At 33.2% G+C, this 25,372-nt stretch overlaps 1 pseudogene; it reads right to left on the bottom strand.

The window, feature by feature from the left end:
• Positions 1-5,493: 5,493 nt before the first annotated feature.
• Positions 5,494-19,029, bottom strand: LOC133814633 (putative MO25-like protein At5g47540; annotated as a pseudogene).
• Positions 19,030-25,372: the final 6,343 nt, after the last annotated feature.

Consider the following 25,372-nt stretch of genomic DNA (forward strand, 5'->3'; position numbering starts at 1 on the left):
GTCCTAAAGAATACATTGCTTTGCATGAACAAATAAGTGATTTATTACTTAAAGGAAGGATTAGGCCGAGCCTCTTCCCGTGCGCTGTACCATCCCTACTCACTCCGAAGAAAGACGGTAGCTGGCGCATGTGTGTCAACAGCCGCACTATCAAAAAAATCACAATCAAGTATAGGTTTCCCATTCCTAGAATGAGTGATTTAATCGATCCACTAGTTGGAGCATGTGCTTTTTCCAAGCTGGACTTGAGGAGTGGATTTCATCAAATCAGAATTAGACCCGGTGACGAATGGAAAACAACCTTTAAAACAAATGAAGGCTTATTCTTATGGCTAGTTATGCCATTTTGGTTGTCAAATGCCCCTGCCACATTTATGCGCATGATGACTCAAATGTTACAACCCTACATTGGTCACTTTGTTGTAGTTTATTTTGATGATATATTAGTATTTAGTGAAGACACCAATACACATCTCACTCATCTCACAACTATTTTTCAAGTTTTGAGGGATAACAATTTATTTCTCAATTTGAAGAAATGTATTTTCATGGTGACTAAGCTGCTCTTTCTTGGTTTTATTGTAGGCGTTGATGGACTACAAGTAGACTCTTCAAAGGTCCAAGCCATTGTTAATTGGCCATCTCCAACAACACTTAAGGAATTGCAAAGCTTTTATGGGTTAGCAACATTTTATAGAAGGTTTATAAGGGATTTTAGCATTATTACAGCCCCTCTAACAATTAGCATGAAAAAAGACTACTTTAAATGGGGTCTGGAACAACAAACCAGTTTTGATGCCATCAAATAGAAACTTTGCAGCGCTCCAGTCCTTGCTCTACCTGATTTTGACAAGCTCTTTGAGGTAGAAGTTGACACCTTAGGAGTAGGAGTTGGCGCAGTTTTGAGTCAAGCGGGACGACCAATCGAATATTTTTAGAAAATCTTTGTCCAAGCCGGCAAACATGGTCCACTTATCAACAAGAATCTTATGCTTTGGTTCGTGCTTTGAAGCAATGGGAACACTATCTACTCAGCTGAGACTTTGTCCTATACATTGGCCACCAAGCCCTCAAGTATTTGGATTCATAAAAGACTATCAATCGTATGCTAGCTCGCTGGTACTCCTTCATTCAGCAATTCAACTTCACCATTAAACATAAATCAGGTAGTACCAACAGAGTAGTCGATGCCCTCAGTCGTAAAGCCACCTTATTAACCACACTATCAACACAAATTATTGATTTTGATACGATCCAAGACTCTTATGCCAAAGATGAAGATTTTGCATCCATTTGGGCCAAATGCAACACACCATTAGGCTCTCCACCTTTCCTTATTGTAGATGGTTTTCTCTTCAAGGATAATAGATTGACTCTGCCACGCACATCCTTAAGAGAAAGTGTGTTACGTGAGACTCACAGTGGTGGGCTTAGTGGCCATTTGGGACAAGATAAGATGAAACAACAAATTGAAAGCAGGTTCTATTGGCCTCAACTAGTACGAGATGTCACTAACTTTGTCAAGCGTTGCCCTGTCTGCCAGGTAGCAAGAGGAAAATCTCAAAACACTGGCCTATACACACCTCTTCCAATACCGACTACCATATGGGAAGACCTCTCAATGGATTTTGTGCTCGGGTTCCCCAAAACACAGTGTGGTTTCGACTTCGTTTGTGTTGTAGTTGACAAATTTAGCAAAATGAGTCACTTTTTGGCTTGTAAAAAGACTTCAGACGCCATCGATATCGCAAACTTGTTCTTTCGGGAGATTGTACGACTTCATGGTATACCAAAGACTATAACATCTGATCGTGATGTTAAATTTCTGAGCCAATTTTGGCGTACTTTATGGAAGAAATTTACAATAGACCTTCGGCTAAGCACCACTAGTCATCCCCAAACGGATAGCCGAACTGAAGTAACCAATCGTACTCTTGGTAATTTGATCAGATGCATCAATGAATCTCATCCAAAACAATGGGATGTAGCTTTGGCTCAAGCTGAGTTTGCATTCAATAATAAGCAAAATAGGTCCACGGGCAAGGCACCCTTTGATGTTGTGTATCTTAGTCCTCCAAAAATGACATTGGACCTCGTTAAATTACCACCAACACCTGGTCTTCATGTAGAAGTTGAATTAGCTACCGAAAAAATCACTCGTATACATGAAGAAGTTATCAGGCACCTACAAGACTCCAACGACAAATACAAAGCCGTAGCTGATTCTAAGAGGCGATTTAAAGAGTTCAGAGAAGGAGACTTAGTCATGGTTTACTTGCAGAAAGGCTGCTTCCCTCCTGGTAGTTGCAGCAAGCTCCATAATAAGAAATTCGGTCCCTGTCAATTTCTCAAAAAAATTAATGACAATGCTTATTTACTCAACCTTCAACATCGCTGATCTTTCTGACTACCATCCACCCGATGAATTTAAACTCTCAAATACAACTCGAGGACGAGTTCCTTCTGTCGTGGAGGATAATTGATGTACTCAATTCAATTAATCAACTTAGTCTTAGCCTTTAAATTGTATTTTAACTTTAGTGGCTGCTTATTCATTAGTTAAGCCTTTGGTCAAAATGTATAAATAGACCTTTACGTGTAGTCAAAGGATGATTGAATAAAATTTGATTCTTTTTCTCAAACTTTCCTCTCGTTACGTTCCTTTTCCTTCTTCCTTCCCTGTGAGTTCATCATTTTCTCTCTAAAATAGCTTGATTTGAAGTTTGATAATTACACTATAACAGCGGTCAGAATGATATAAAAAAAGGAAAATTTGCGGCGAAAATTTATAAATAGTTTAAAAAACTGTACATAAATTAATAAATAGTTTTTCTAGTGGCGAAAAGTAGTAAGTAGTCTAATAGGTTACACTTAAATCACTAAGTAATTTTTTTTACGACATAAGTCATTAAATAATTTGAAATGTTGCACTTAAGTCACTAAGTAGTTTTTTGTTACAAAAGTTATATTTTATACCAATTTTGTCTTAATTAATAAATTTTTTTTAAAAAAATACATGTCTAACTTTGAAAAATTATTTGAAATCTATGTTAAAAATAAAAAATAAATTAAAACTTTTAACATGAAAAAATTATTTAATTTTACTTAAAGTAAGTTTTAAAAAAATTATACAACTTAAATTGAATTAAAACTTAGTTTAATTAAAATTAAATAATTTTTCAATGTAAAATTTTTTAAATTATTTTTGGAAATTTACTCATTTGATACCTTATTAAGTATAGTTTTATAAATTATACTAATAAGATAATCTGAATTTGCAAAATCAGAATAAAGATGGTACCAGCTCAAATTAGTTATAAATATTAAGGTAACAAATGAGTATATTCTGATGAATATCATTATTCAGATTTTCAGATTAGAAAGTACCCAACGACCCCAATCTTCCACAGAGAAGAACTCCTTGCATGATCACAAATGCCTGGGCCACTTGCGGTTCCATTGTGGAATTAAAATGTAGTGCAGACGAACCCAAGCATGTACCGTAGCTATCATGGAGCACAATCCCGTCCCCCATCTTCTTTTTGCTGCTACCCAAACTACATCAACATTCAATTGGATCACAGTATCCGCTGGGGTACAATTTTGGGCACCTGTTTGATGACTGTTTTGAGCACCCGTTTTGAAACCAGGCATATAACTTGACATCCGAGCTTGGGCATGTTGATACCGATCAAGAAAATCCAAAGCCCAGTTGCAACAAACGCCTCACTCACTTTCACCTTATCATGCATAATACAGTTGCATCGGAACCAAACTCTCCACATCAGAATTGCAAGCTTCTCCATTTTGTCCTTGGATAAAGTGACCATAGCTTCAAAGAAAAAATCATAGAAATCGTTGGAGTGATGAAACTTACCAAGATTCTTGATGGGGTATGTTTTAACAAGATACTTCAACACATCTCCAAAGTGCATGGTAGGTTGACTCAAAAGTTGCATGTCACACATGACACTCCCTACTCATAAGAACATTGTGCAATGCAAGGTTCACACCTGTAGGAAGCCAGTTTAGAAATGCTTTCCACATAAAGATTTTCACTTTCAGCGGTATATTCATGGACCACAAAAATTTCCACCACGTAGATGGACTTAGCTATGTAATAGTCTGACCCATTCCCTTAATTCTAATAGCTAGCCAATACCCATTATTGACTGTACACATTCTAGATTCCTCTTAGTGCCATATCAGACACTTAGTGGTAGGCTGAATAAGGCATGGAAAAGACAAAATTGCATTCGCCTTGTCAGTTCCAAAGGAATTACACGCCGAAAGGGCGTTCCACTCCCCCTGATACTTAAGGGTACAAACCTTATCATCCAAAGGAAGTACACGAGCCGAAAGAGCCACCCCAACCTAAATTTTTGGGATCCAACTATCATGATATATTGACACAAGCTTTCCATCACCAATACATCAATGGGACCCCACCTCAAAAAACTCACGACCTCAAAGAATACTTCGCCAAAGATACGAAGCCTTTAAAGCGAGTTTAGCCTACATAAAGACGAGTTAGGAAAATACAATTCTTTCATCACCTTTCGAGCTAGTGTCGTCAGACAGCAATGCATACGCCAGATTTGTTTTGTAAGAAGGACTTGGTTGAACAATTATTTTATTTTATTTTTTCTGAAAGTCGATACCCCTACTTAGCTTATGTTAGCATAACTTGTCCCAAATACTCCAATGCATTTTCCTTGTGTCCACGTCACCCACCACCAAAAAGAAGCACATAGACGATGTATCTCTCAAATCAATGCCGAAGGTAGTTTGAAAAAATTCATCGCATAAGTGGGAAGTGCTTGTACCACAGTTTTCAAGTGTGTCAATCTACCTTTCGCTGAATAAAGCTTAGACGTCCACCCAAAAAGTTTCTACCACACTCGGTCCTTTATCGATTCAAACAGATTATTTTTCTTGCGCCCCATACCTTTTATCAACTCAAACAAATAACTTTTCTTGCGCCCCACAAAATAAGGCAGGCCTAGATATTTCTCCTGGCACAGCACCATGGCCATGCCTAAGAGCTGAGTAAGACTAGTACACTCTACCCTTCCAATCTGAGGTGAGAAGCACATCGCAGACTTGGTTAAGTTCACCCGTTGGCCCGATGGAGGAAGAAAAAGCCATTGTCCGCAAAGAACAAGTGAGAAATAGAAGGCCTACCTCTACCATATTGTAATCCATGAAGCTGTCCCACCTTTCGCACAATTGAGAATGAGAAAGGGTGAAAGTGGGTCTCTCTGATACTTGGATCCTATGATTGCTATAGTTTGAGACAAGTACGTACTAAATTGCTACGAATTGTCTTGTAAGTATACGAGTTTTTCTAAAGAAAATGACGCTAAAATAAACCCATTAATAATCAATTACAGACAAAACAACTATAATATATTTATTTACAAAAGAACCCATAACCACCTTTTCAAAAACAAAACAAAAACCCATAACCACACAAATTGAGCAAAATGAACATTAACTTTCCTGAGGTGGAACAGGGCTAGATAATCGACATGGGATAGTCTCACTATCTTTATTATTAGCTCTGCATGGAAGATTTCTGGGTTCAAGGTTACAAATTTCCTTAACCACTCGAGCTTTGTCTGCTAGAAACTGCTCATCATACACTGTCAAACAAACAACTAAATAAGCATATAATTTCATGGTTTTTTTTTAATATTATCACAGTAATTGTAATAAAATATAATTAATTACATAAATAAATCTAATACCTTTATTATTCACATTGAAGTCTTCAAAAAAACGAAGCGCTTACTCTTATTTAAAAGAAGCACGAGTAATATGTCTTCAGGCTTATTTTGATTCGCTACAAAGAGCTTTTCATAATTTAAAAACCAAAATAAAAATATGAACTTAATTAGTCACTGAAAAAAGAAAGGAAATGTGGATATATTTAACTTTACAATACCTTGAACACATGAAAAGTTTTTAATTGAATTTTTCTTTTTGAATCCTGCAAATTAGTATTCAAAAAATTAATAAAGCTTAATTTAATAGGTTATTACTCTCATTTACATATTTGGTTATGTATTTATGTACCCTGAGAAGGTTCGTTAGGACTCTCATGTTATCGAATGAGCTCACATAACGAACCATCACAGCAGAGTTTGATCGCTCTAGTAACATTTCTGCTAAAAGCTTGAAATAGCATTGAGCAAAAAAAATAAAAGAAATGAAAAAGTTAGAGACAATACTTTACATCATAAAAACCTTCACGAATGATGAAAAATGAAATACCTTGGTAGCATGCCTTTTTGGTGATGTAATTACTTGAAGACAAGCAATTTAGAATTGTACTCTTGGAAAAACTGTAAACAATTCAAAACTTATATTTGAAGAAACTTATTAGGTAATTTTAATGTGTCATTAATTATATATGCAGAAGTTGAATTAAAAAAGAAAAAGAAAAAAAATAGTTAAATTGAACTCACCCACTCATAATGTTTAGCAAGAAAATCTGCTGAAGTAGATTTATGCCTGGTCAAAAGCTCCTTCATGCTTAAAGTAAAACTGCATCACACACACTGTAACTGAACAATTTGTATTATTGGTTGGCCACTCTTAAACTTGAGATATAATTGAGGAAAGCAAAAGCATGATCATAATTAATTAAGCATATATATTCACCTTAAACGTTAATGCAGCATCTGCTGCTATTTCGAAAATTGGAATTTGTGTGTAATCAAGAAACTTTTTCATGTGCTCTGATTCTAGAACATGCCTGTCATTTAAACAAGGCAAAAATCAAAATAAAGAGCGAAAACAATCACTATTAATGACTGGTTTATTCACATACTTATTTCAAGTTCATGGCATTATACAGCATATTTTTGTTTGTAACTTTTCTTTGAATTGCACTCTTCTTCCAACTATATATATACAAATATATATTTATATATATATATAAATTATACTCACTTGGCAACAACCTGGTATCGAATTCGCTCCCTTGCAATGGAGCCATAAGATAAAGCAACATCACTGGCGTCTTCATAACTGAAGAAATTAAAAATAGAAAATTAAGCAACAATCAATAACACTATAATATTAATGCTAGCTATGTTTATAGTGTTTATATATGTAAATTATCAATTAATTTGCAATTAAGACCAATGGAAAACACAAGAACGTACCCAGATATAAGAATATCCACAATATCTAAATTATTTTCCAGGTACTCGAAAGCAACCAACCGCGAATTCACTCGTTGCCTTTGTAAGTTAGCGATCACATGAGTAGCATCTTGACGTGACTGTAAAAAATTCACATAAAAATTGATAGAAAAGATGACAGATAATAACCATAATTACATAATAAATTTGGATGTATTTTAAAGCTTGAGTAGTTGAATTATAGTCACAAATTATTTGAAGATAAAGACAAGATAAAACAATTGAGTTGAAAATAATTAAATGAAGAGTTTTAAAGAAAATTAATGAAGTACGTATAGGATCATATTTAAAAGTAAATTTTTAATTAATTGTCAATATATACCCCTAAGTTAAGCATTGGAATGAAAAGTAAAAGAGTACGAAAAGTGTCTTCTGTGAAAAACTCTTGAGTGAGTTGTGAACATGCTTCTCGACCAGGCTCCGATCCTTCATTCCCATACAAAATTGTTCTAATCTCTGATATTCGTTTACAAAGTTCTTCCAACTGCCAAAAATTTAATGAAATAGAAAACCCACATGACTAAAACGTTGTACCATTACTGATGATGAGAGAAGAATTACATATATACATAAATATTGAAATTCCGTTTTTGATGATTCCCAACTTTATTATTCAAATTAAATAATTAATTGCTGAACTGTTACAGAAATGTTTAAACGAACACAGAGACTGTTTGAACAGAAACCAGATATGTTTAAACAGTTTATCACCAGAAGATAAAAACGAACATAAGGTAAAGAACACACGAAATTATACGTAGTATCAGCAATCTTTGCAGATTGCTACTAGTCCACGGGGCCACGTCAATATAATGAAATTTATTAGAAGAATATCTAAACGATTACAAAACCAAATTGACTTATACAAATAAAGACTCCCTCTTTAATTTGTCGCAACTGTTGTAATCTAAACTCCTAATCAAATTTCTGAAGTGCTAAGGTCTTGAACTCCCTTCAAATCATAACACTTGCACTTTTCCTCCCGAAAAGTGACTCACGAACAAGACTTCTCCCGAAGCTTGATGAACAATGTCCAAGTGTGTTCAACCTGCACAATTAACACAAAGAAAACAATACAAAAGTATACTGTAATAAACCACTAAGAACTTGCTGGACTCAAGTTCTTCACATAATAAAAACTCTCTCTAAAACTTGAAAAATATTTGGAAAATAATACAACAAGAGAGATGATCAAAAACCAACAACCTAAGAATGATTATATACCCTTTAGAATCCATTTAGGTCGTGGAAAACAAATCAGAAACCAATCAACCAATAAATGGAAAATCTTCCCAAAAAGAAAAGTCTGAATCTGTTCAAACAGACTGGCAATCCATTCAAACAGATTCATTGAACCTGGACAGTTTTTAAACCCAGTTTCCTTAAATAAATAAGGAAACAAAATATACATTATCTCTGCAACCTATACACGATTTCTAGACAAATAAATCAGATCAAAAAATAAAAATAAATACCAATAATTTCCATTTCAAGAAAAGATATTCTTTTATAAGAAATTATATATTTATTTTATTAACATATATATAATAATCTGATTATAGAAAACATATCACAAACAAAAACAGGAAACTACCCATTTCAAAATGTATTCTTTAATTAATTTTGTCAATATTGTCAAATATGCCAATAAAAGATTTTACAATCTCCCATTTTGGCAATTTGATAGACAAAATTAATTCAAAAAACCTGCAACACAAATGTTAGTTACAAGTAAAGAGAAACAACTCCCCCTGCAAACATGCATTAACTTACGTTATTAAAAAAATTAGCATTGATGACGTGGCAAGTGATCCTTGGACACGTGGCTGACACCTGAAAAAGTTCTGCTAGAGTATCGACCAGAAGACACATTAGAAGCAGTAAGCGGCCCAGTCTTACCTGCGACCAGTCTGGTCGATAGTTCCGCATACAAAGCAACATTTATGAGAAGATCTTTGTAAATCCCGAATTTATCTCACACAATCTCCTGAGTATCCGATGATTCAGGAAAGAATATCTGTAACAATCTTTTGTAATCCCCCTTGAGCCTATAAATTGCAAAAGATAGCTCAAGGAAGGGACTTTTGGCTTTTGAATCATTAGAGATATAGTAATTCTCCGAGTAATATTGTATTGTCCTTGAGAGGTTAGTGAAACTCATTGAACTCTTATTCTTTGATCACTCATTTGGTTCTCATATCAATAACAATCTAAGTGGACGTAGGTTATTACCAGATCCTGGGGCCGAACCACTATAAAAATATCGTGTTGTCATTGCTTTTTGTCATTACGTTCTTCTCTACACATTCATTTGTATCAAGCATATTTTGACTCCGTGTCAGTTGGCCAAATCTTGGGTCAACAACTTATAACAAACATATAAAGAAACTGGACCCTCAAAATAAGAAGGTCCAGAGTTAAACAAAAAAACAAACAAACAGGTTTTTGGAAGTATCTACTCTCCCCCTTTGTGTCTTTCAAATAAGCCAAAGAACCATAAAACAAAAAACAAAAGAGAGTATCAATGTTCTTAGGACAATAGAAATAAAAATAAGAAAAACTAAACGACTAGATCCTTGGACAGAGTTTGAACAACATCCAACACAGAACGTTGCAGTCCTTCAATCGACATCACTCGAGCAGCCAAAGAATCAACAGAGGCTCGAACAGCAGCTATTTCTGTAGCAACAAGTCCCGAATCTGTGGGAACAGAGGAGGATGCATGAGGAATGTGATCTGAGGCAAACTTCAGAGATTGGGGCTTGACTTTCTTGGTTGATGGAGCGTCAGTGACTTCAGTAGGAGGAGCTGCGGCCTTGTAGGAAGCAGCAATAGTGGGAGCCACCAAGTCTTCTTGATCACGTTGGAGATCCCTTTTCTGCATACTTAACACTTTATAAATAACTTGAGGAAAACGAAGATTCAAGTTTTTCCTATTACCTTTTCGAAACCCAATTATTTGATCATGGATGACCATAGCCAAATTTATACCAACACCGGTCCCCACCTTGTACAAAAACGAAGCCATGTCAAATGAGATAGTTGCGGTGTGAAAATTTGGCTTCCAATTCGTTGTGGCAAACTTATGGAGGACAGCATAAGTGTAGGTGAGATTAGAGACCGAGATGACTGTATTAGATGGCCATACCATTTTTTGCCCTACTAATTCAGTGATAACCATATCCTTGTCAAGAGAGGCTAGATCATCATCTTCCTCGACATCAAGAAGAAGATGCAAAGCATGGGCAATGTCTTGAGGAGAAAAAGAGAACCAATGGCCCCTAACAAACACTTTACAATACATAGGAGATTTAGGTTCAATAATTTCATTAGTAAGATTGGCATAGAATTCCTTGACTATTCTATCCACAAAACCAGTAAATTTAACCAAAGAACCTGTCCATTTTCGATCTTGAAGCATTGTTAGCACACCATAAGGTCGATGATCACACAAGACATAATTTCTCTCAATGATAAATTTCCTTTGAGCATAGAGAACCATATCACGAGCATTATCATTATAACAAAAATTTGAAGAATAGGGTTTGAAATTTACACCTGAACATTTTGGAGAAGGTGTAGAATCAGAAATAGGTCTCTTCCCTTTAGCCTTGGATGACAAAGGAGATCCAACTAGCTCTGAGTCAGATTCGACTTCTTGTTTAGAGGGGACAATGTCTTCTTGTTCTGGCTCATCAGACTCAACCTCTGATTCTGCATTGTCAGGAACAGTTTCATCAGATAAGGAGGTATCACGGGTTGCTTTAGATTCAGACTTTTCTTCCTCAGGGTCAGATTCGGAGGAAGACAGAGAAGGGGGATGAGTCTTCAATCTTTTCTTGGCAGCAGTCAAGGGTGAAGAAGACGTGTCCAACCCTAATTTCCTTTTGGGAGCCACATAATTTTTCTTGGACTAGCTCGGCTTCAAGGGCAGTTTGAGTAACCCAGTAGCAACAGCTTTGGAAGAAGATGAAACCGATTTTGATTTTGCTCTAGCCGTCAAAGACGAATCAATCGGAAGAGGAGATGGGTTCTTGGCTCGAGAGGGCACCACCACTTCAGATGGTGGTGCAACATCAACAATATCAGCTGTGATATCAGGAAACACCATGGGGTGTTCATTAGAGAGGGAGAACACCTTCTTGCGCGCCTTGGATTTGCAAGTCTTCCCAACAGAAGAGGTAGGTGCTGGAACAGATGGAGGCACCGTTGACACAGATGGAGGAGGCGATGGAGAGGGCACCTTTCTAGATTGAGAATCAGGGGTCTTCTTAGAGGAAGCTCCACGAGTTCTCACCATTGTTCCTTCTCTGAAAAACAACAAACACTTACAAAAATAATGAGAGAAAAAAAAAATAGAAGAAGAAGAGGTGACTTAGAGAGATCGTGGGTGAGAAGAAAAAGGGTAATGGCAAGCTTTTTAAGGACAAAACTTACCCAATTTGGACACCCACGACAATAAGAGGTTTCCCCCTTTTTTAAAAAAAAAATTATTTTAATTAAAAAATAAAAGGAAACAACCTTTAAGACACACGATCTACATAAAAATTTACCTTTTTTTATTTTATTTTATTTTATAAAAGGAAATAGAATAGATATAAAATGTCAATACAAAAAAGGTAACCAGAAAAATAACCCCACACGATCTTCCTATTGACCTTTTCCCCCTTTTTTTTAAAAAAAAATTATAAACAAGGTACAAGACAATAAAGATACAAATCATGGTATTCCAAATTGAGAAAGAAGACAAAATAAAATCCTTGGAAATAAAGAATATATTAAATCACACAAAATAAATGCATAATGTCACATAATTACCACAAAGATTCAGTCCACCATGAATTTCATTGTCAAACAATTTTTATTTTATATATATATATATAAATGCACAAAAATAAAACTCAACCAAAAATTTCTGCTTTGATCAATGTGAGTCATCCTGATAAGAATAAAATCAAGCAACTGAAAATAAGTGTTAGTGTATACCATGGATAAGAACACTTGTGAAAATAAAAAATTAGAAAGAATATTCGAGAGAAATAAACCACAATTCAGTCACAAGCACATATTATTAAGTGAATCAATCAACATGTATGTGTCTTACACACATTTATATATATATATTTTTTATATATAAACTGTGTACAATTTTTCTTGCATAGTTTCAAGCATAAGTGTGTGACAGTGTATGCAAGGGAACATTGCCCAATGACAAATAAGTCTTTTTCGAAATTATAAATAATTGTAACCCATGAAGACGCTGTCACACTACACCAGTGGTAGCCCTTTTCTATGGTAGCGTATCCTCTTCATAACTCTGAATTACAAAGTTCCAACTTACTCAAAAGACGGCTTTCACACACTAATGTAGGTAGCTCTATTCTTTCACAGGAGCTTGAAACAATGCTACACAAAAGGAAGCTCAAACATTAAACATTGATTGATTTACTCGAATATGCTTAGGAGGAATTGATTAAATTTCTCTCAAGAATATACAACCAAAGGCTCATAAACTCAAGCCAGATTATCCAGCTTGACACACAACAAAATTTTCAAATTAATTGACAATTTTCTTAGACTTAAATAACACACATTTGATCAAGAGGACAACACAATAACAAGGAAATTTAAAGAGAACAAACCCCCAAAGATCTTCGGAGGAAATCAAAGCGAACCGAATCAAGAGCTTTAGTGAAAATATCAGCAATCTGTTTATGTGTTTCAATATATTCCAAGACAAGAACTTTATTTTCAACTAATTCTCTTATGAAATGATGACGAATATCAATATGTTTAGTACGAGAATGTTGCACAAGATTTTTTTAAATATTAATTTCACTTGTATTATCACAAAAAATAGTTAAAATGTCAAGATTAAACCCATAATCCATCATCATTTGCTTCATCCACAATAGTTGAGCACAACAACTTCCTGCTGCAATGTATTCGGCCTCAACTATTGAAAGAGAGATAGAATTCTATTTCTTGTTGTGCCAAGAGACTAGATTATTTCCCAAGTAGAAACATCCTCCACTAGTGCTTTTTCTATCATCAGTGTTACCTGCCCAATCAGTATCACTAAAACACACTAGATTAGGGTTAGTTTCTTTTGAATACCAAATACCATAATCAACAGTCCCATGAACATATCGAATGATTCTTTTGACAGCTGCAACATGAGACTCCATGGGATTTCCTTGGTACCTAGCACACACACCAACACTATAACTCAAATCAGGTCTACTAGCAGTGAGATACAGGAGACTACCAATCATACTCCTATACAGTATAGGATCAACATTGACACCATTTTCATCTTTGGATAACTTCACAGTCGTTCCCATTGGTGTTTTGGTAATCTTTGAACTTTCAAGTCCAAACTTTCTGACCAAGTTCTTAGCATATTTGCTTTGAGAAACAAATGTGCCTTCATCTAACTGCTTGACTTGCAAACCTAAGAAATAAGTCAATTCTCCCACCATGCTCATTTCAAATTCCTCTTTCATTTGTTTCACAAATACCTGCACCTCATTGTCAGAAGTAGAACCAAACACAATATCATCAACATAATTTTGAGCAATAATTATGTTAGATTTAATATTTTTGATAAATAAAGTTTTATCTACTCCACCCCTTTTGTATCCATGAGAAACAAGAAATTGAGTGAGTCTCTCATACCAAGCTCGAGGGGCTTGCTTCAAACCATAAAGAGCTTTCTCCAATTTGTAAACATGATCAGGTGCATGGGGATCTTCAAACCCTTTGGGTTGTTCAACATATACCTCTTCATTCAAGATCCCATTGAGAAATGCGGATTTGACATCCATTTGGAACAACCTGAAACCAATCAAGCAAGCAATAGATAATAATAATCTAATTGATTCAAGTCTTGCAACAGGTGCAAATGTTTCATCAAAGTCTATTCCTTCCACTTGTGTGTACCCTTGTGCCACTAATCTTGCTTTATTTTGCACAATTGTACCAAATTCATTAGATTTATTCTTGAAAATCCATTTTGTGCCAATAATATTGGTATGCAACGGTCTTGGCACAAGGATCCACACTTTGTTTCTAAAAAATTGTTCTAATTCCTCCTGCATAGCTTTAATCCAATTTTCATCAGTTAAAGCTTCTTTCACATTTTTAGGCTCAATTAAAGATAAGAAACAAACAAATTGAACAACATTACTAAACCTTCTTCTTGTTACCATACTGTCTTTTGGATTTCCAAATATTAAATCTGCTAGATGATTTAATTTAACTCTGGTTGATGGCTCCTTTTGGACTTCATCTGAAATAATATCTGGAAATTTCTTTTCTGTCTGTCCAGAATCAATTTCATCGGATTCGTGATCTGTTGGAACAGATGAACCATACGTTGCAACAGTAGTATCACTGACAGAAGCTTCTTCGTGTTTTTTAGTAGTATCACTGACAGAAGCTTCTTTGTGTTTTTCAGTAGGTTCATCAACAAACCTATCAATTTCTTACCCAGTAGAAAACTCAGAAAAATCCCTGGCATCATCAATAACAACGTTAGCCGACTCCATTACAATTTGGGTTCTCATGTTATACACACGATAAGCCCTACTATTAGTGGAGTATCCAATAAAAATACCTTCATCACTCTTAGCATCAAACTTACCAAGATTTTCTCTATCTCTCAAAATGTAACAAACACATCCAAAAACATGAAAATAAGCCACACTTGGTTTCTTACCTTTCCAAATTTCATAAGATGTTTTAGATGTACCTGGACGGAGAAAAACACAGTTTATGATATAGCAAGCAGTGTTAATTGCTTCTGTCCATAACCGTTTGGTCAATTTTTTGCTATTTAGCATCACTCTAGCCATTTCTTGAAGAGTGCGGTTTTTCCTTTCTACAACTCCATTCTGTTGAGGAGTTTTGGGAGCTGAAAACTCATGAGAAATACCTGCAGACTTACAAAAATCATTATAGACAGAATTCTCAAACTCTTTACCATGATCACTTCTTATACAAACAATTTTTCCAATGTTGCAATCTTTTTCAACTTTTAATTTCAAGCAAAGAGTTTTAAATGCATCAAAAGTATCATATTTTTCTTTCAAGATATCCACCCAAGTATATCTAGAAAAATCATCCACACAAACAAAAATATACATTTTCCCATTTAAACTCTCTATTTGAATTGGACCCATAAGATCCATGTGAAGCAATTCTAAGACTTTCGAAGTGTATATGTCAGAAACACTTTTATGTGTAATTTTTAATTGCTTGCCAAGTTGACAACTCTTGCACTTACCATCAGATTCTTTACCTAGCTTAGGTAAACCACGAACAATCCCTGCATGTGACAATTTTTTCAAGGCTTTGAAATTTATGTGACCAAGTTTAGCATGCCACACATCAGTGTTATTTCTCACAATAGATTGACACATAATAGAGGGAAAAAGAGTATAGCAATTGTCATTAGATCTAAAACCTTCAAGAACATTCTTACCATTCTTGTTTAAAACAAAACAATTCTCTTTATCAAAGTTAACAGTATAACCTTGATCACAAATTTGACTTATGCTAAGCAAGTTAGCTTTAAGTTCTTCCACAAGTAACACTCTTTTGATTTTAGGTAACCCTTCAAAGTTAAGAGTACCCATTCCAAGAACATTACCTTCAATTCCATTCCCAAAAGTAACAGATCCACAATGCATAGGTTTTATGTTTGTAAGAATAGACCTGTCACCTGTCATATGTCTTGAACATCCATTGTCAAAATACCAAAAGTATGAATAAGCAGATCTATCATATTTACTAGTAAAACCAGCAAAACAATTATTCTTTTTTATCCATATTTTTCTTGATTGAATATTTTTCTTTTTTACTCTTTTGAAATTATCAAAATATTCATTTTTGGCAAAATTCATAAGAGTAAAACACTTAGGTCAAAGATGACCCTTCCTACCACAAAAATGACAGATTGGAATGAATTTTTTGAACTTACCATTGGATATACCTGCTGACTATGTCCTTTCTGTTGGAACAATCCGAGTATTGGATACAACAGATTTCAGTGAGGATGACACAGGAACATCAGACGATGGCATCCCAGCCGAGATAAAGACAGTTTTCTTTGATTTTTGAGAACTTGAAGCAGCAAGTCCCACATGACTTCTTTGACCTGCATTCTGTATATTCTCAAAAATAGTTGAACCGGTGTTAAGCATTCTAACATTTTTTGAAATTATTTCTTTTTCAAAATTTTCATTTAAGTCAGTAAGTTGTTTAATTTTAAAGGATAATTCTTTATTTTTGCTTACCAATGACCGATTTTCAGAACACACTTTCACCCATGAACCATACATCTTTTTGTAAGATTCACTCAAGGACTCATCATTCAATTCAACTTCATCACTATCAGAATTTTCTTCATCTTTTGAAACATTATTCAAGCAAACAATTTTTTCATTTTCAGGTAAAATAGAAGTGAAAGCGACATTACCTTCCTCATCTTCACTACTTTCTGAGTCATTATCACTCCAAGTAGTAATCATACATTTTTTGTTCTTTTTCAAGGTGTTTGCACATTCAGACTGAATGTGGCCAAATCCCTCACATTCCCTGCACTGAATACCCTTTTTATTAGTTTGAAAATGATTAAGAGAAGAATGATTACCTTCTGACGGCTTGCCATTGAACTTCTTATTTCCTATCTTTTTCATATATTTTTGAAAATTCTTTGCAAGCATTGCCATTTCATTATCACCATCTTCATCATCTGATGCTTCTTTTTCAGTACTTTTGAAAGCTATGGTCTTCTCTTTCTCTTTGGAAGTACTTGGCTTGTCTTTTTGACGAATATTTTGATTTAACTCAAAGGTACGAAGTGACCCCATCAATTCTTCTACTTTCATAGTACTGAAGTTTTTTGCCTCTTCCATAGCAGTGAGCTTAACATTGAACCTATCAGGAAGAACTCGAACGATTTTTCTAACAAGAACAGAATCATCAAGTTTCTCACCAAGTGCAAAATACTCATTAGAAATATCAGATAATCTCTCATAAAATTCATAAAGTGTTTCAGAATCAGACAACCTAAGGTCATCAAACATAGTTTGTAACATAATAAATCTAGATCTTTTGACATCTACAGTTCCTTCAAACTGAGTTTGAAGAATTGTCCAAGAATCTTTAGCCGAGACACATGTGGAAACAAGTTTAATAAAACTTTCTCCAACACCATTGAAAATGGCGTGAAGAGCTTTATTATTATAACTGGATAATTTTTCTTCTTCTGTATCCCAAACAAGTTCAGATTTTACCTTTGTGCCTCCATCTTCACCTTTTTCGGTAGGAGGTGACCATCCAGACAAAATTGCTCTCCATGCTTTCTCATCTTGAGCTTTTATGAAAGCTCTCATCCTAACTTTCCAATATGGATAGTTTGAGTCATTAAGCAATGGAGGTCGAGACATTTCACACAAAACAAATCAAACGGAAAATAACCACAAGATCTCACTAAGAGTTTAGTGAACTGCTCTGATACCAATTGAAATCCGTTTTTTATGATTACCAACTTTATTATTCAAATTAAATAATTAATTGCTGAACTGTTATAGAAATGTTTAAACGAACACAAAGATTGTTTGAACAGAAACCAGATATGTTTAAACAGTTTATCACTAGAAGATAAAAACGAACATAAGGTAAAGAACACACGAAATTATACGTGGTATCAGCAATCTTTGCAGATTGCTACTAGTCCACAGGGCCACGCCCAGATAATGAAATTTATTAGAAGAATATCTAAACGATTATAAAACCAAATTGACTTATACAAATAAAGATTCCCTCTTTAATTTGTCGCAACTATTGTAATCTAAACTCCTAATCAAATTTCTGAAGTGCTAAGATCTTGAACTCCCTTCAAATCATAACACTTGCACTTTTCCTCCCGAAAAGTGACTCACAAACAAGACTTCTCCCGAAGCTTGATGAACAATTTCCAAGTGTGTTCGACCTGCACAATTAACACAAAGAAAACAATACAGAAGTACACTGTAATAAACCATTAAGAACTTGCTGGACTCATGTTCTTCACATAATAAAAAGTCTCTCTAAAACTTGAAAAATATTTGGAAAATAATACACCAAGAGAGATTATAAAAAATCAACGACCTAAGGATGATTATATACCCTTTAGAATCCCTTTAGGTCGTGGAAAATAAATCAGAAACCAATAAGCCAATAAATGGAAAATCTTCCCAAAAAGGAAAGTCAGAATCTATTCAAACAGACTGGCAATCCGTTCAAACAGATTCATTGAACCTGGACAGTTTTTAAACCCAGTTTCCTTAAATAAATAAGGAAACAAAATATACATTATCTCTGCAACCTATACACGATTTCTAGACAAATAAATCAGATCAAAAAATAAAAATAAATACCAATAATTTCCATTTCAATAAAAGATATTCTTTTATAGGAAATTATATATTTATTTTATTAACATATATATAATAATCTGATTATAGAAAACATATCATAAACAAAAACAGCCCCTTTCGAAAAATATTCTTTAATTAATTTTGTCAATATTGTCAAATATGCCAATAAAGTATTTTACAAATATTCACAAATAAACAAAATTAAGAATGATCCAAATGATTTAACTAAATGTACAAAGGAATTATTAATTATAAATAAATATATAAACCTTCTCTCGACGTATGTGCTCTCGGGCCTCTGGCTTCCGGTGAAGAAGCTGAAGAAGGTCTCTAAAATGGCGAACCAGCTCTGGCGGGGTACGTGGCTTGGACTTGAAGAAGGTCAAACTCATTCTTATTAATCGTTTCTATAATATAATTGATTGTAGAATAATTAATAATGATGCATGAGGTGTTTTGTTGGAATTAATAATGAGTCTTAGCTAGGGTTAGAGCTTTTTTTGTTGGCTTCTATAAAGGCCATGAGAATATGACAGAGAAGTTGGACGAAGAAGACGAATGAAAATTAAAAATCGTAGAGAATGCGAGAAACGGTTTAATTGGAACGATGGGATATATCATTTTATTTATAGCATATTCAACCAGTCATCACAATCCGCTCTAAGTTATTATTATTTTTTTTTTGGAAATTTGATTTTATATGCATAATCGCGTACTAAGTTTAAAATATACCATTATTCCCATGACAAATTCATCCTAATGTTTTTTTTTTTGTTAATATACTCATTTCGTACCTTCTTATTTATTGAAATATAATTTTGATATGAAAAATTCATATCAGGCACTCTATATTTATAAAATCAGTCAAACATGTTACCTCATAGATTTTCGTCAATAAATTTTTTATAATACACAAAATACTCTTGTTATAATAAAAATATAGTTAAAAAATAAATTTAATACAAATGAAATATATTTAAGATTTTTTTTTTCTTTCTCTCAAATAAGTAATTAATTAAAATATATTATAATAAGAAATAAAAGTAAAACACACACTTTTCTTTTTCTTTTTCTTTTTCTTTTTCCCCTCTATCTCTACCTTTCTTTCTCCTTCTCTTTTCACGGAGACTCAAGAGCTTAGCCATGGAAGGTAGACTTCCAGATCTTGGTCAACGTCAGACTTTCATGTTGTGGCTCTGCGAAGGGCCATAGCCTTAACGGGAGGTGGTTTGGGTGGCCGATGAAGCTTGACTCTCCTGAAGTTGACGAGCGCTCACTCATCTCTCCCAGCGGTGGGGTTTGATAACCCAGGTTTTTTTTTGGGGGGGGGGGGGGGGGGTATGCCCTAATTAACACTCAAATTCTTTGTAATCTCATTTTATTATTAATCAAATAATAGAAATCATTTTTTGACTTGGTCAATCACTTTGCTCACATGTTTTATTTTCATGATTGTTATTTTAATATAAACTTCTATTAAATCCCGAGCATATAGCTAATCATATTTATAGTGACGTAATCACAGTGTAATATAAATATGATTATATGTTTAAAATAAGTTAGTCGTAAGATTAGTCAGTACACAGGATTTACACTGACTTGCCAATCTGCGATATGATCTACTTATACATTGTGGTGCTATGTTCTTTCCAGAACATTAGCAAAGTAGATAAGATCGGATGTATTTGTTACATCGGACATGACAGATATTGACAGTTGATTAGATAAGCAAACAAATTGTTATTATCTATTCTAGTCATATCATATAGTTGACCATAGGTCAATTCAATCTCAATTATGAGTGGTTAGTGTTCTAACTGATTGCATTATTTGAGTTCTTTGACTTGTTTGTTACCAGCTTACCCTACGGACTAGCTCATACTTACATCTTGGGAACTCGGTAGTATAATTGAGTGGGAGTGTTAATCATAGATATGAACATCTATAGCTTCTGATGAAGAAGTGAAATAATGGTTTCCTTTTAGTTTGGTTCAAAGTGTTAAATGATAGAGATCTCATTTCAGTAATTAAATTAGTTTACTGAAATATCATTTACAAGGAACTAAGTGTTTTAAGGATAAAATACAATGAGGGGTAAAACGGTATTTTAGTCCTATCTCATTGTAGACCATCTATAGAGGATTGAGTGACAATTGTGGTTGTAACAATGGATAATTAATAGCGTATCTATATTTGTTATAGATTGTTCTATGAATTCAAGAGTGCAATTCCGAGTCTATAGTGGAGTCACGAGGATTTAATAAGTTAGTAAATTTATTTGTTAAATTTATGATAACTTATGAGAGCTTGATTTCATAAGCCCATGGTCCCCATTGTACCTTGGATAAAATTATCTAGATAGTCTCAATTAATCGATTTAACTATCAATTATAATTATCAAAGTTGACCAGGTCAATTTTTGATAGTTTCACAAAGTTATGTAACTTTGAAAAGAAAATAAAATTTAGGGCAGATTTATTAATTAAGATAAATTGATATCGAAATTAATAAATAAGTTTAAATCAATGTTCAAATTATAAATATTTAATTTGATAAAGGATTTAAATGATTATTTAATTAATTAAATCAATAGAAAATAATATAGGTCTTGATTTTAAGTCTAATGGGCTTATAATCTAATGGGAAATTTCACAGGCCTAAAGCCCATGATAATTTTGACCTAGGGCTTCAAATTGGCTATTATTTTATTGATTTTTTAATTAAATTAAATGGTCTAATTGAGTCTATAAAAGGAGTGCTTAGAGAGAGTTGAAAAGATAAGTCTAGACAAATAAGTTTAATCACTAGTTTTCTTATAGTTTTAGATTCTCTCTAAACACAAGTCATTTTCTAAGCTTCTTTGTTATTTTCTCTTCTTCTCTCTGTATCTATCTTATGTGTTGAGAATTTCGCACACTAGTCTAGGTGATTCTAAGGATACATTGGAAGACTATGAAGAAATTAGAAGAACAGTTTAGTTTCTTGATAATACTCTGCGACAGAAATGATACAAGAGTTAGAGAAACTGAAGGAATGACTCTTTTATTCCGCTGCGTATACTGTAAGTATTCTTATCTTTGTTTCTCTTTGAATTCAATTCTAGAAACATGTTCTAGGTTATCTCATATTAATTTTTTTAATATTAGATCTACATGAAAATAAATAAAGATCATGTATAAGTTTTCCTAATAACTGGCATGAGAGCCTTTGGTAATCTTTATTTTCATGCATGAACATGTTATAAATTGGATTATTTTATGTGTTTGAATAATTGGATGGATTTTCATATTTTTATGAAGCATGTTGATTTTATGTGATTATTAGTAATTTTTAGGTTATTTTGTAGTATTTTCTATGTTATTAATTTTTATATATGCTTTATTTTGTGTAAAACATGTTAAAAATTAATTAGAAAATTGTTTTGGTTTGAAAAATTGCTCAAAAAAAATTTTAGAAATTTTTTGGCCTCGCTGCCCATGCGCGCTCGTGCACCAGCCACACAATGAACAGTGTTTGTGGTACTATTTATCCAAATTTAAAAAAAATTAAAGAAAAATAAAAAATTGTAAAAATAAATTATTTATAATCAAAACCAAAAATATCTTTTTTGTTTTACCATTTAAATTTTTTTTTAAATAAAATATTTTTGTTAGTTGAGATTTAAATAATTAGATATTTTCTGACAAGATTCAAATTCAAATTTAAAAATAGACTAACAATTTAATTTTAAATCTTTTAATATATAAAAATATTAGAATTAAGATATGAGATATTTAAGATATTTTCTTTTAAATTCTTGATATTTTTATTAAATCTTTATTTGAAAATATAAATATATTTTTATTCTATAGTTTTTAATATTTAAATTATTTGAAATTTGAATATTGTTAGTTAGATATTTTTATGGATATTTGAATTTGTTTAACTGTTTTAAGATATTTTAGGGTTGTTATAACTATTAATATTTTACTTTTTAAAAAAATGGTTAGAATATTTGCTTATAGTTGTAACAACACAAGATATTTTTGAAAAACTGTTTAGATACTGATTTTAAATTTTAAAATTGATTAAATTTTGAAAAATATCATTTTTTTCAGCCAATTAATAAAAAAAAAATTTAATAAATGAGATTTAAATTAACTTTAGTTAATTGTTGATAAATCCTATTTAAATTAAATTAATATTTTTTTTCAAATTAACCTAAAACCAAGTTGATTGTTGATAAATGAAATTTAAATTAACTATTGTTAATTGTTGATAATTTCATTTAAATTGACTTATTTTTTGTAAAAATTTAATTAATTTGAATATTTTTTTTATAAATTCTAGATAATTAATTATGTGTTTTTGCAAATGAAATAAATTGTGGTATTTTTGCATAAATTCATAGAATTGCTCATATAGTAATATGATTAGACCCATCCAATTATAACATGTTTGTTTGCACTATATGTGGTATTTTTGCAATTGGGCTTAGATGCATATAGTGGCTCATATGTTTGTTAGATATATAGTTTTTGCCAAATAATATATTCATAAAATGATAGGTTTTATTTGGGCCCATTATAAAATGTAAAGTTTAAATTCCTCTCTTGTGGGTGATTCCACTTGTGAATGCCCATTTTATTTGCATGACTATAATGGGCTAATCAATTAATAACAATTAATAAAACAAACGTTTAAATTCTTGTCTTTTGGACCTTGTATGGAAAATAAGAGGCATTTGTAGTGGGAACGACATAATAGACCCAGCCCTCCTCCATACAAGTTCAATTGTTAAGGCCCATTTACTTGAGTTGGACTTAATTGTATAGGTTCATTATATTAGTTAAACCTAAATATTGATTAGCAACAAATTAATTCTAAATTAATTGAATTTGTTTCAATGTGACACTTTAGAATTAATAGGAAATTATAGGACTTTGGTTTTAAAAAATTTAATCTGTTTATTTTTTTTTGGGAAAACCATAGTCATTAATTTTCTTAAAATAAATAATAAAAATACTATTTTTTTTAATTTAATAATGAGCTTATTTTAATAATTTTATTCGATCTCCACCGTTTGTTTAACATAAGTCAATAGCTTATTGGGGCCTCGATGCGCTTTGATTCGTCTCCCTATGGAAGGTGTCCATTAGCTATTTTGACAAGGTTAGATCTCGAAAGATAGATAATTATAGGTCAAATTCTACTAGACTCACCCCTACGGTGACTACTAGGACTAAATCTATGATTATCGAAACCATGGGTCTAGCTCGTAAAATAAGAGATTTTGTTTTCTTATTTTGATCGAATAGTAGGTTGTTAATAGTGGTGTCCATTATTAAATGAGTTTACAACTCTATTTAACTAGTGGTATTTTTTTGACTCTCGCCAACCGGGACAAGGATATCATAGATTAGTTAAAAACCTAAAGAAATAGAGATATGATTGTTTTTGGTATTTTTTCTCATATCTTACATATTTTGGTATATGTTGTGCTATTTCTTGAAATTTTTGTGAATAGAAGTTTTATTGAGCAAATGTGATTGATTTCTATTTTATTGATAATTTGTAGTTTTAAGTTAAGTAGTGTCTGTGTCTACTCCCATTCTTTCTCAACTTCCAATGGAGAGACTCACTGGAGAAAACTTCCTTAATTGGAAGCAGAATATCAACATAGAGTTGATTGGTGACAAGTCCGAGTTCATCATGATTGAGGAATGCCCAGAACGAGCACTGTGTCCGCACATTCGTGATGGCACCGTAAATTCTTGGATAGCACCGTCTCCGCACATTCGTGATGGCACCGTAAATTCTTGGATGGCACCGTGTCTGCACGTTCGTGATCAACTCAACTATGGTTTGACGCAACTCATGAACGAGCTTCAAATTTTTGAGCTTATCATGGGTGGACCTAGTAAAGGAGGAGAAAATAAGACTACTGTTGTTGCTACTGATCCAGCTAAGGCTAAAGCTAACCAAGCTTCGTCTTCAAAAGCTGGAAACAAGATGAAAGGTGGACAAAACAACAACCCCAAGCCTGCAAAGGCTGCAAAGACGAGTGCACAACCTAGTGACAAACGCCTAAGGGGAAGAACAAGAAAAATAAGAAAGGTAAAGATAAGTGCTTTCACTGCACAGAGAAGGGGCATTGGAAACGAGATTGCCTCAAGTTTCTATCAGCGAAAAACAAAGGTAATGATTATAGTTCATTTATCTTAGAAACATGTGTTTTAGAGAACGATAAATCCGTTTGGATTATTGATTCCGGATCTACCAATCATGTTTGCAACTCTTTACAGCTTCTTGAGTCGTGGGAGGAAGTGAACGAAGGCGGCTTAAAGCTTAGAGTTGGGAACGGAGCGTTCGTTAAGGTCCAAGCTAGAGGAATAACTTGTCTGAAGTTCGGAAATAAATACTTAATTTTAAATAATGTATTTTTTATTCTGAATTTTAGTAGAAATTTAATTTCAGTTTCCATTTGCAATTAGAACGATTTGTTATGACTTACACAAAGTATAATATATCTATTTCTTTCAATGGATCACAATTGTGTATTGCATGTTTGTAAAACGGGCTTTATATTCTGCGACCTAACGAACCCCTTGCTCTTAACAATGATTTATTCAAAGTAGTTAAACCTAGGACAAATAAACGTCAAAAGACCGATAACAATAATATGACGTATTTATGGCACTTGAGACTAGGTCACATTGGCTATGACAGGATTCAAAGACTTACAAAGGACGGACC

The sequence above is a fragment of the Humulus lupulus genome, chromosome 2 (genome assembly GCF_963169125.1).
Source record: "Humulus lupulus chromosome 2, drHumLupu1.1, whole genome shotgun sequence".
Taxonomy (NCBI): domain Eukaryota; kingdom Viridiplantae; phylum Streptophyta; class Magnoliopsida; order Rosales; family Cannabaceae; genus Humulus; species Humulus lupulus.